The sequence below is a fragment of the Uloborus diversus genome, chromosome 5 (genome assembly GCF_026930045.1).
Source record: "Uloborus diversus isolate 005 chromosome 5, Udiv.v.3.1, whole genome shotgun sequence".
Taxonomy (NCBI): domain Eukaryota; kingdom Metazoa; phylum Arthropoda; class Arachnida; order Araneae; family Uloboridae; genus Uloborus; species Uloborus diversus.
This window is the reverse complement of record NC_072735.1, coordinates 94,271,490-94,281,956: the sequence shown is the minus strand read 5'-3', so window position 1 is coordinate 94,281,956 and position 10,467 is coordinate 94,271,490. Positions and strand designations below refer to the sequence as shown.

The window sequence follows — 10,467 nt, the reverse complement described above, 5'->3', positions numbered from 1 at the left end:
TGAAAAAAACACGTCTCAAAAACTCCTTCAGCCTCGTCAAAAAATTGTCAGAATTTCACAATACCTCCAACGTGGGAGCCATTTACGCAGCTCAAAGCCAGAAGGACGTAAGTCACATTATGATAATTTTACAGGAGAGAGGAAAAACTTTTTTTCTGGTGCATGCAAAGGATGGCACAAGTACTCTTTCAACTTTAGTAAAAAAAATGGAGAGGATTTTTTAAAAAAAGAATTACGTTCACATGGCTCGATGCGGAATATGCTTCTACATACAATGCACTAATAAATGGAAAATCGCAATTTTTGGACTAACGTCAATCTGGCTCTGAGGTACAAATTTGTGACGACCATTTTACGACCTGTAACACTTGAATAGTATGTAAGGTATGCAAAGAAAGAAATCAGACACAACAATTCATTATTAAATAATATTTTACATACATACATCAAAAAGAGTAATATTTACAAACATTGATCATCTTATTCAATCTCTTGCAGAATTAGATTCGTAACATCTGCGAATGCTGGCTTTCTTTACACTGGTGCATTTTCCTCTACTGAATCTGATTGACTTATTACCAAACAAAATTGAAACTTCCTAATAACGTAAAACAATGTCTGAAAATCTGCACACGAAATAACATTCAGTAGACTTAACACTTCACTTGCTTCTGAATTCCCATTTAGTTTTGGGTACCTGTTTGAACAAAATAGAGAAAGTGAGTCCCCCAAATTTTATAACACACAATGTATTGAAACATCGCAATAATTTTTAAATTAGGGACAGATAGTTGGTTTGTTGGGTGAATTATACATTAAAAATGTTACCGAAACGTTCATTTCACGTTAATTATATTTTTTTTATAAAATATGAAAGAATTTTTTTTAAAAACAAGTCATAAACATTCGAAATTCTGAAAAAAAATGTCAACTCCTTTTTTTAATTAAAACAAAATAAGGAAATTAGGAATAATATTCAAAAAAAAAAAAAAAAAAAAATCTGACGGTGGACATCAGATTACTTCTTGGCAAGCGCGCCCATATAGGGGGGGGAAGGGAGGCCCGAGCCCCCCCCCCTTGAAATTATAACTTCCTTGCTTTTAGTACTTTTTCTTTGCAAAAATGTGAAAACATTTATTCTCCAGTCATTAATGAATAAGTTATTACAAATGAAATATTTTAATGACTCTAATCTGTCCTTAAAACGGTTTCCATGGAGAAAATACCCTCCTAACCCATAGGGAAAATATCTGAGCCCCCCTTACAATTTTTGCATATGGGCGCCCTTACTTCTTGGTGCTATTTATTAGTTAAAAATAATAATTTTTCTTGGTGCATGAAAATTGAATGGTACTTCCCAATTAAAAATCTTCTTGAAACGTGTTCAAAAAAAAAAAAAAAAAAAAAGAGATTTTGGGACGTCTCCGTCACTAACACGATACATCAGTGGTGACCAATTTTTTTTCTATCCGAGCGCCGCACCTTATATTAAAATGATTCTCGAGAGTCAGAAAGCATTTAAAATTTCAAAATATTAAAAAAAATTCTAAATAACGTGGAAAAATATAAAAAATGAAAGAAATTTTAAAATCAGAAATTGATGAATAGATGTAACAACGTTTAACTGTCAAAAATTGGGCATTACTGCAGTAGTTCGCAATTTTTGTGCAATTAAACCTCGTTATATCTTCAGTAAATTACTGCCCATTAGCCAGGGCTAAAGCAGAAATACATGAAATACGCCGCCAGCTCAGTCATTTCCAGCCGAAGACTGCAGTTTCGTGCTTATTAGCACTCATCACCACGTCATAGGAAAGTGACTGAGCTGGAGATGGAAAACCTCTTAAGGAAGCCAAAAGTACCAAACAAACTAGTAGCTAATACAGAATTAGCACAGACCAGACGAGTGACCGAAGCAATGGTTCGGTTCAACTCGAAGATTGAAGGCAAAGCATGGTATATTCAATAAATTACTACCCATTAGCCAAGAGCTAAAGCAGAAATATATGAAACACACCACCAGCTCAGTCATTTCCAGCCGAGTATTCATGTATTTCTGCTTTAGCCCTGGCTAACGGGCATTAATTTACTGAATATACGATGCCTTGCCTTCAATCTTCTAGTTAAACCGAACCATTGCTTCGGTTACTCGTCTGGTCTGTGCTAATTCTATATTAGCTACCAGTTTGTTTGGCACTCTTGGCTTCCTTAAGCGATTTTCCATTTCCAGCGCAGTTACTTTCCTATGCCGGGCTGATGAGTGCTAATAAGCACGAAACTGCAGTCCTTGGCTGGAAATGACTGAGCTGGCGGTGTATTTCTTGTTATATCTTATTTTACTTTTCAAGTATAAAGGTATTTTTTTCCGTTTAACCAGTAATTGTTGTAATCAATTATACTATGCTTCTTTTATTAAGTGCATCTATTTTTCAGAAACCAATTGCTGAATATTTTGCTCCAAATTTGAAATAGTTATTGATCGCGCTTTCCGATTTGTAACATCATTCAAAAACAACGGGGCACTCGGATAAACATCGCGGCCCAAGATGTGACCTGCAGGCCGTAGGTCGGACACCACTGCCATACATTAATATCATCTACTCCTATTGCTGGGACAAACCTAAGTTGGCTGCATTTAACAATTTAAAATTGATTTGCGTTTGATTAGAATGGAAATTTAGATGGAAATCTGAATGAAAAAGTTTCGTGAAAACAAGAAAACTTTTGCTTTGCAAAAGGAAGTAAAAGTGTAACAAATTAAAATATAAAATAAACCAAAGCTGATAAGAGTCGATAATCTATTTCAGCTACACGTTCATAAATTTGGAAAAGTGGAGCGGGAATGAAAAATGAATAAACCTGTGAGATTTAGAATGGATTTTGCTTGTTTATTATCTGTTTCAAGTTATTTAGAACAGATGCATATTGACTTGAAACCTGAATTCATCAGAAAAATTGTGCAATTGAAATAATTTAATATTTTCAATAAATAATAACTAAACATTCAACATAAGCATTATAGTGGAAATAATTGCTTTCAAGGTAATGTTTATATATTCAAATCTTGAAACTGTAAATGAAATAAATGCCCATGGTTTAACCACTTATAAAAAGGAAAACTAAGTGAAATTACAAAGTTTTCAATGACATTATTATAATATGCTTCGCATCGGTACAGAAATAAAAGCAGTTTGACATTTTTATTCTAATCCAATATTTCTTCTCCAATAAGGGCGCCCCTGTTTCTTATAATTTTCAAATTGTATCATATAACTAAAACTTCTGTTCAACTTTGTTTGGACTTTTTTTTTTTTTTTTTAATGTTTTTTGTTTTCTTTTTACATCAAATACATCGATCGCTCAAATTGATCTAAAAATAAAGGTTAAATGAATAATCCTTTACTGTGAAGAAAGAGAATATTTTTGGACAGATTGCTGAGTGGGTGGAAAGCTCTATTTTATTCATCGATGCCATTTTAGAAACTTTTAAAATACACCTTCACAACACTCAAATCCAGGTCAATGGTTAAAAATAGATTGAAGATTAAAATAAAAGAAATTTAGTGAAAAAGAGGTAAGTAAATATAAAAGTAATAAAAATAGCTGAAGTTACATTTTAATAGTTCAATCTCATTGTGAAAATAAAAATGTATATCTTTCTTTCAGTTAAACTCCCAATTTTACGTGTACATTGTCACACTGCACATTTGGGATTCTGTGCACATTACAATTTTAAACACACCTCAGGATGGAAAAATTGGTGCCGCAAAGCATTTCCTAGGAGTTCCTTGATGGAACAATACTTGAAAACTTTTTCAAATGAAACATACAACAAATCAATGTTATTAAAACCATCGTACCACTTTTAGTTTGTAAACGCTTTTCTTTATCTGTATCTTTACTAATAATAAAGGTGAAATCTCTGTCTGTCAGGATCTCTGTGACGCGCATAGCGCCTAGATCGTACGACCGATTTTCATGAAATTTTGCACAAAGTTAGTTTGTAGCATGGGGGTGTGAACCTCGAAGCGATTTTTCGAAAATTCGATGTGGTTCTTTTTCTATTCCAATTTTAAGAACAAAACTATCATAAGATGGACGAGTAAATTACGAAATTATCATAACGTGGAACCGTAACATGGGCACAAGCCAATTGGCGAGATACGAAATTATCATAACGTTCAACCGTAATATGGGTACAAGCAAATTGGCGAGAAAATTCACCACACATTATTTGTAAATATGCAGGCGAACCAAAAGACCTTTTAATTTTTCTATTACGGGCAAAGACGTGCGGGTACCACTAGTATAGTTATAAAAAGAGGGGGCGGGGGAGAACTGTCGACTCTACTGGTGGAATAAAATATTACCATTTGAGTATATGAAACTAATTGCCGCAAAATCATTGACACATTCCTGAAGCGAAAAACAGAATACTATGAATTTAAGTTACTAACTTCATTAAAAATAGTTTGCTGTCTATTTTTACCAAAATCCACAAAATAATTTTTTGAACTTTTCCGAGTGGGGTGCGGCAACAGCCGCTGAAAATCATCGCGTCCGCTGGTGGACTCGCATTTGCACCAATCATATTTGAAATTATTCACGTTTGAGAAAAACGAGCAAAATCGTGCGGGTACCACTAGTATCTAATATAAGGTGTGAGAAATAGGTATGTGAATTATTCTTTTAAAAAAGTTTCGAGAAGTTATTCAAATGACCAAAAAAAAAAAAAAACATTAATCACAATGGGGTCGTTTCCAAACTTTTAAAAGTATTTTTTTCTGAAAGAGCATGCTTAAAAACATAGGATCTGACCATTTTTTAAAAAATTTATTTAAATTTAATATTAAAAAAAATTACTTAAATCGAAGCGCTTTCATTGTTTACACTTCTGTTCTCTGACATCACAAATGATGAAATGCCATTCAATGTTGCCATTCACGGAACAAAATATTCAATTCGCATCTTTACTCACGTGTATTGGCAACGATATGATTGATAGCAAGTGTAGAGCGCACTTTTAATTCGCTGCTTGATAATCATGACGTGGAAACGTAGTAGAAAGATGCGCCAAATTGCATCATTTGTGATGTCATGAAGACCACGCTTTGATTGAAAAATTGGACATTAAAAAAAAAAAATTAAAAAAAAAACCTGTTGGGAAAATGAAATATTTTCTGGGTCCATGTATTTTTTTTTGAGCAATCACGATTGCTTATTGTTCTCATTTGACCGTTTTTGGTGTCCGTGCCTTTTTCAACTTGGACCAGAAGCCTTTGCAGCACCACCGCCCACCGTCCTCTTTTGGCGGCGTGGCGCGGCGCGGCTGCTCCGGTTTTGAGCTATCTGCTTCTCCTGGTCGGCGGCGTCCATGTCCTACACACACGCACGTTCACACACACACACATACACACACACGACTTCACACACATACACTCACACACACCTACGTGCATACACACAGGTCTATGCACACACACAACTATGCACAAGTAACCGCCCAGGAGAAGAGGCAGACTTGGGGGTACAGGAGCCGTTTCTAGAAACAATAACTCCAATGAGTAGGGTCCTGTTTCAGTTCGTGATTGGGAAAAACATAATTTGAATTCAAAATTTCAGAATTCAAATTAATTTTCTTTCTTTCTTTTTTTTTTTTTTTTTTTTTTGTTCATTCTATCCATTTTAATGACTAAAAGTAGTACTTTTGACTGAAGGAAACCACCCCATTTCAAAGAATTTCTACAAACATTTAGAATTACGAAACTTTTTACTCGCAGAATAACAATAATCTAGTTATTTCTTTCGTCGTTATTTTTACGAAGCAAAATTAAATTTAGAGCTCATTTCTTGTCTTATCTCTTCTTTAGTCCTATTTCTAAATCCCTGATGGAACATTTTCACCCTTTATCTCTAAGTTTCATTAATCTAGGGCTTATCTTTTGATTTGCCCCTAAAAATAATTACCTCATATTTAGATATAATTATAGCGCTATCGATGTTTCTTATTGGACTCCTCATCTTTTGATGAAACATACCACATTTTTTTGGTGAAGAAATAAGTTGATTTAGGAGTAAGAATTTAGGTAGTCATATGTTCAAAATGCCCACTCATAAGTGTATTACTGCACCAACAGTTTGATAGTAGCAAAGAGACAAATAAAGAACAAGATGATTTCTCTACCATTGGAATGTGAAATAGTGCGATTAATTTGTTTTTAAACTTATATTTTGGCACAATGATGTTCTTTAGTACAAAAATACATCTACTACTATTATGAGTGTTTTGATTTTTTGCTGGTTTTAAACAAGAAACGAGTAAAAGTTGTCACCTGGATTTATACTTAAACTTATAAAAGGAGAGTTTACTCTTCATTTTTCTATTTCAAGTCAGGAACGAAAACACGGCAGCCTTTTAAAAGCTTATCATGTTTTTGTTGGGCAAAACTTCTGAAAGTCATTGCAGATGCTGCAAAGTAACTCAAAACACTTAGAACTATGGCCTTCTGACAATAACGTTTTCAAAAAGAACATTTAAAAACTTTGTAATTTCAAAGTGATGGTATGCTTACTTTTTCGGATGACGAATGCTACGATGACCTCCTTTGTAAGAAACCATTTGGCGCAGAATAACTACTGGGGTTCAATCTTCGAAAAAAGCTTGTTTGTACTCCAGGCTGCCCGAATCCTTGGCGCTGGAATACTGGACCTGCACTCTCGGGAAAAGCTGCATTAATTTCTTGCCTCGGATATCCATCATTTTCTTCTGCAGAGAATGGACTAATAGATTGGAATCCGGTGTTCTGTCTCAATGGGGCTACGGGTTGGAATCCGGTGTTTAGGTTCAAGGGGCTTGCAGGTTGGAATCCGGTGTTCTGGCTCAAAGGGCTTGCAGGTTGGAATCCGGTGTTCTGACTTAAGGGAGCCGCAGGAGGCTGTCGATTGAAACTTTGTAATTCGAATCCACGGACATCAGAGGAAGGTCTCTGTCTTCCTCCAAACTGAGCCAAGTTGATGGCAGGATAATCGTAGCCATGGCGTGTATAATGTGGAATAGCGCCTTGCTTCTCAGCAACTATGAGATGAATATCGTATGCCAGGGTGGCGCCTACACCAACGACGAAAATCTGAAAAAAGTTAATTGATTAATTAATTGATTTGTTTTTGACACATTAAAGTTTCCGCAATCAAGCATTGAATCCATACTTTGAAACATTGTTTTCATATATTTTTTGAAACGCCTTTTTTAAGAATTTCTATGCTCTATTGTTAATTACTTTGAGTTTCTAAAAGTTACTTTTGTTGAACTTTCAATAAATCTTTTTAAAAAACAATTCATTCACAGTGAATAACATATGCAAAAATTACACGAAAATTCGTATCATTTAAAAACCTACACCTTAATGCATGAAGCAATCATTCAAAAAAAATAAAATTATTTTTTCAGTAAGAAATGTGTGCAGTTATAATAAAAGAATGTAACATTTGAAAAAAAAAAATACTTTGAAGCAGAAAAAATGAAATTGAAAAACGTATTCTGAATGAATTCAGATAAATTAAAAATTTTCCATTTCAAATGCAAATAGACATTGAAACGCCATACGGTTAGCTTTGAAGTTTTCAAAAGGTAGAATATTGATTTATAATTTTAGCTATTGATCGTCAAACTTCTTTTGCATGCATGAAAATGAAAAGAAGCAAGATGAATATTAAAAGAAATCCCAAATATTATTTATTTTTTTAAAAAGAGAAAGAAAGAAAGTTATTTTGCATTTCGTCGCCTCAGCGCAACAGTAAGATATCTAATCCCAGAAATAACACTACGATATCTTACTGTTGCTCTGAGACAACGATTTATTTATTTTAAGTACAAGTACCTGGACGACCGAGCCTCGTGCGGCTTTAAAAGAATTATTTTTTGTCAAATTGTGTTTTTTTAAGGTTCAATATTTTCCAAATATACTTGAAAAGCTTCACGTTAAAGAAATATTAAGCACTCGACCTTCTTATAACACTAAAGTACCAAACAAAGAAGATTCTGAATGCAATTATATATCAACATTTTGCTTTAAACTACCTGTTACATTTGTTTCCACTATACAATTTTCTTGTCAGTAATTAAAATATTTTGACCTTAGTTTTGCTACGGTGAAATCGATTTTTAACCGAATACTTCCTTTCATACTATGATGCGTTTCACGATTTTATCCATTGAGAATGAATACTACTTATAAATAATTTTTATAAAATTTTTTATTATAAAAAATTTATTGGGATAAATGATTTTATCCCAATCGAGATTTTCTTTTTGAATGAATACTTTTAGTTTTTACGCCAGAAATTTCTACATACAGCATGATATCCATCAAAACTGATGATCCACAAACCATTCCAACAAATGATAACAACTGACTTAACAAAACATAAACAATCTCTAGACATACGCTTCTTCGAAATAAAATTTAGATGCGTGATTTAGAAAATAAATAAATAAAATAAAATAAAATAGGATGGTCAAGCAATAGTTTCACTTCAAAAAGAAAAAAACCTTACATCGACTTACATAATGCTTTTGAATTTGTTTTCAGCCAAGTGTGTTTGAAATTAGCCAAAGTGGCCAATATCAGCCAAGCCTGGCAACCCTAAGCAAGTATAAAATTTTAAAGCGAGAAGAGAAAAATTTTCATTGTTATGGTTGCAAATCGTCTGCCTGATGCGTCAACTCACAGTTTACTTCAAGGCTTAGCTCAATTTGACTTTATATTAAAAAACTGTTTTTTGTAAAAAAAAATCGCGTTTTTACAGAAAAAACACTGATGTAGATGAACTTAGAATGCAAAACTACAATTAAATCCAAAATTTCATCCAAATCGATAGAGCCGTTTCCAAGATAAGAAATATATATATACCCACAAGAATTGCTCGTTTAAAGATATAAGATAAAAAAATTACATTGTTATAGTATTCTGAGAAATAAATATGGATGTACCTGATTAAATTTTTAATAAAGTCTAAAAACTATTGTGTCTCAAACACAGTAAAAGGAAAATTTTGTTTCTAAAGGGGAAAATACAAATTAGATAAAAATTATAATCATTTTAGAAATCAGTAAAAAAAAGGGGGAAATTAATACTACAGGTATTCAGAACAATTTAAGAATTTAAGAGCATTATTGTAAATCCACGCGATAAAAGTGGTTCGTTTAAATCATCTTTGATAATTAGTACTATACTTTTAATACAGGTTGCAGGAAAATAGGAACTTGTATACTTAGAATGCGTATGCGAGGCGGAAAAAACGGCATTTATTCGTTTTCTCTACCGGAAAAACTCTCAAATTTAATCATTTATTTAGTTGGCAGTTAGAAAATATTTCAGCTGTCGATTTTACGCACGGAACGAAGGCAATGCACCATAGCTATGATGTACTCAACTCTACTAAGCTGAGGCTCTGAATAATAATAATAATAATAATAATAATAATAATAATAATAATAATAAAAGTAATAAATGCATTACTGGTTTAAATAGTTCATTTCCATGAATTGAAAAATTAAATCTTCTTAACTTGGAGACAAATAATAGCAATTTTCATTCTATGATGTTACATTCCAAGTCATTTTCCCCCTCAAATAATCTTACACAGTTGCTATCTGATAATGTGCATACATGTCTTCATGAACACTTATTTTTGTTGCACGTATTTTGATTTACGATTAACGTTGTGATCCTTTATTTTGCATGATAAATATTTCTCAAGGTATTTTCATTGGTAAATATCAGTTAAAAGGCAACAAACGTTTTTTCTAAAAAACTAACAAATGAAGAGCGACATTTTTTATAGTAGATTCAAATACATAACGATATTAATATCCAAAAATTCAAAAATGATTTTCAGATTTGTAGCGATAGGGGGAAAAACCAAATATGTAAACGATTTTTCAAAGGAGGGGAAAAAAGAGAATAAACGGTTGCTGAAGCTTACCAGCAATTGGAACATGATGAACGAGCGCTATAACCTGTCACAAGATTTGCTACAGAATCAACCAAACTGATCACAGGGTTCATTAACTGTTTATATACATTTCTCCGCTTGACATACTTCAGGTAGATCACAAACACGTGACTCTTCCGGCGTTGTTCCATCGAGCGGAGCGAGTTGCTTTTTTTTTTTTTTTTTTTCCGTTCTTTTTTGGAGAGGAAAGAGTTTCGTTTTTATCCCTCTTTAGATAGAACATTGTATGGCGTTGTTACAGTTACTTAATGCAGGTCTTGCCACTATTTCTATGGATTAGCATGTGGGCGAATTTGATTGATGTAGGTTGAAGCGGTTAGTTTGAGAGAATTCGCGGCTCGTACTGATTTGCTCAGATAGTGTTTTTAACTGTAAGTTTCAGGAAATTTAAAATTTTATGTATAAATTAGCACCATTTGACTTTTAGTGTACAAATGTAACACACTATATTTC

At 33.1% G+C, this 10,467-nt stretch overlaps 1 long non-coding RNA gene across 1 annotated transcript; it reads right to left on the bottom strand.

Moving 5' to 3' along the window:
* Positions 1-455: 455 nt before the first annotated feature.
* On the bottom strand, positions 456-10,039 carry LOC129222838 (uncharacterized). The gene is made up of 3 exons (XR_008580618.1): positions 9,985-10,039; positions 6,573-7,127; positions 456-697 (listed from the first exon to the last, which is right to left on the bottom strand). It is a non-coding gene; the product is annotated as an uncharacterized LOC129222838 (long non-coding RNA).
* Between the last annotated feature and the right edge of the window lie 428 nt (positions 10,040-10,467).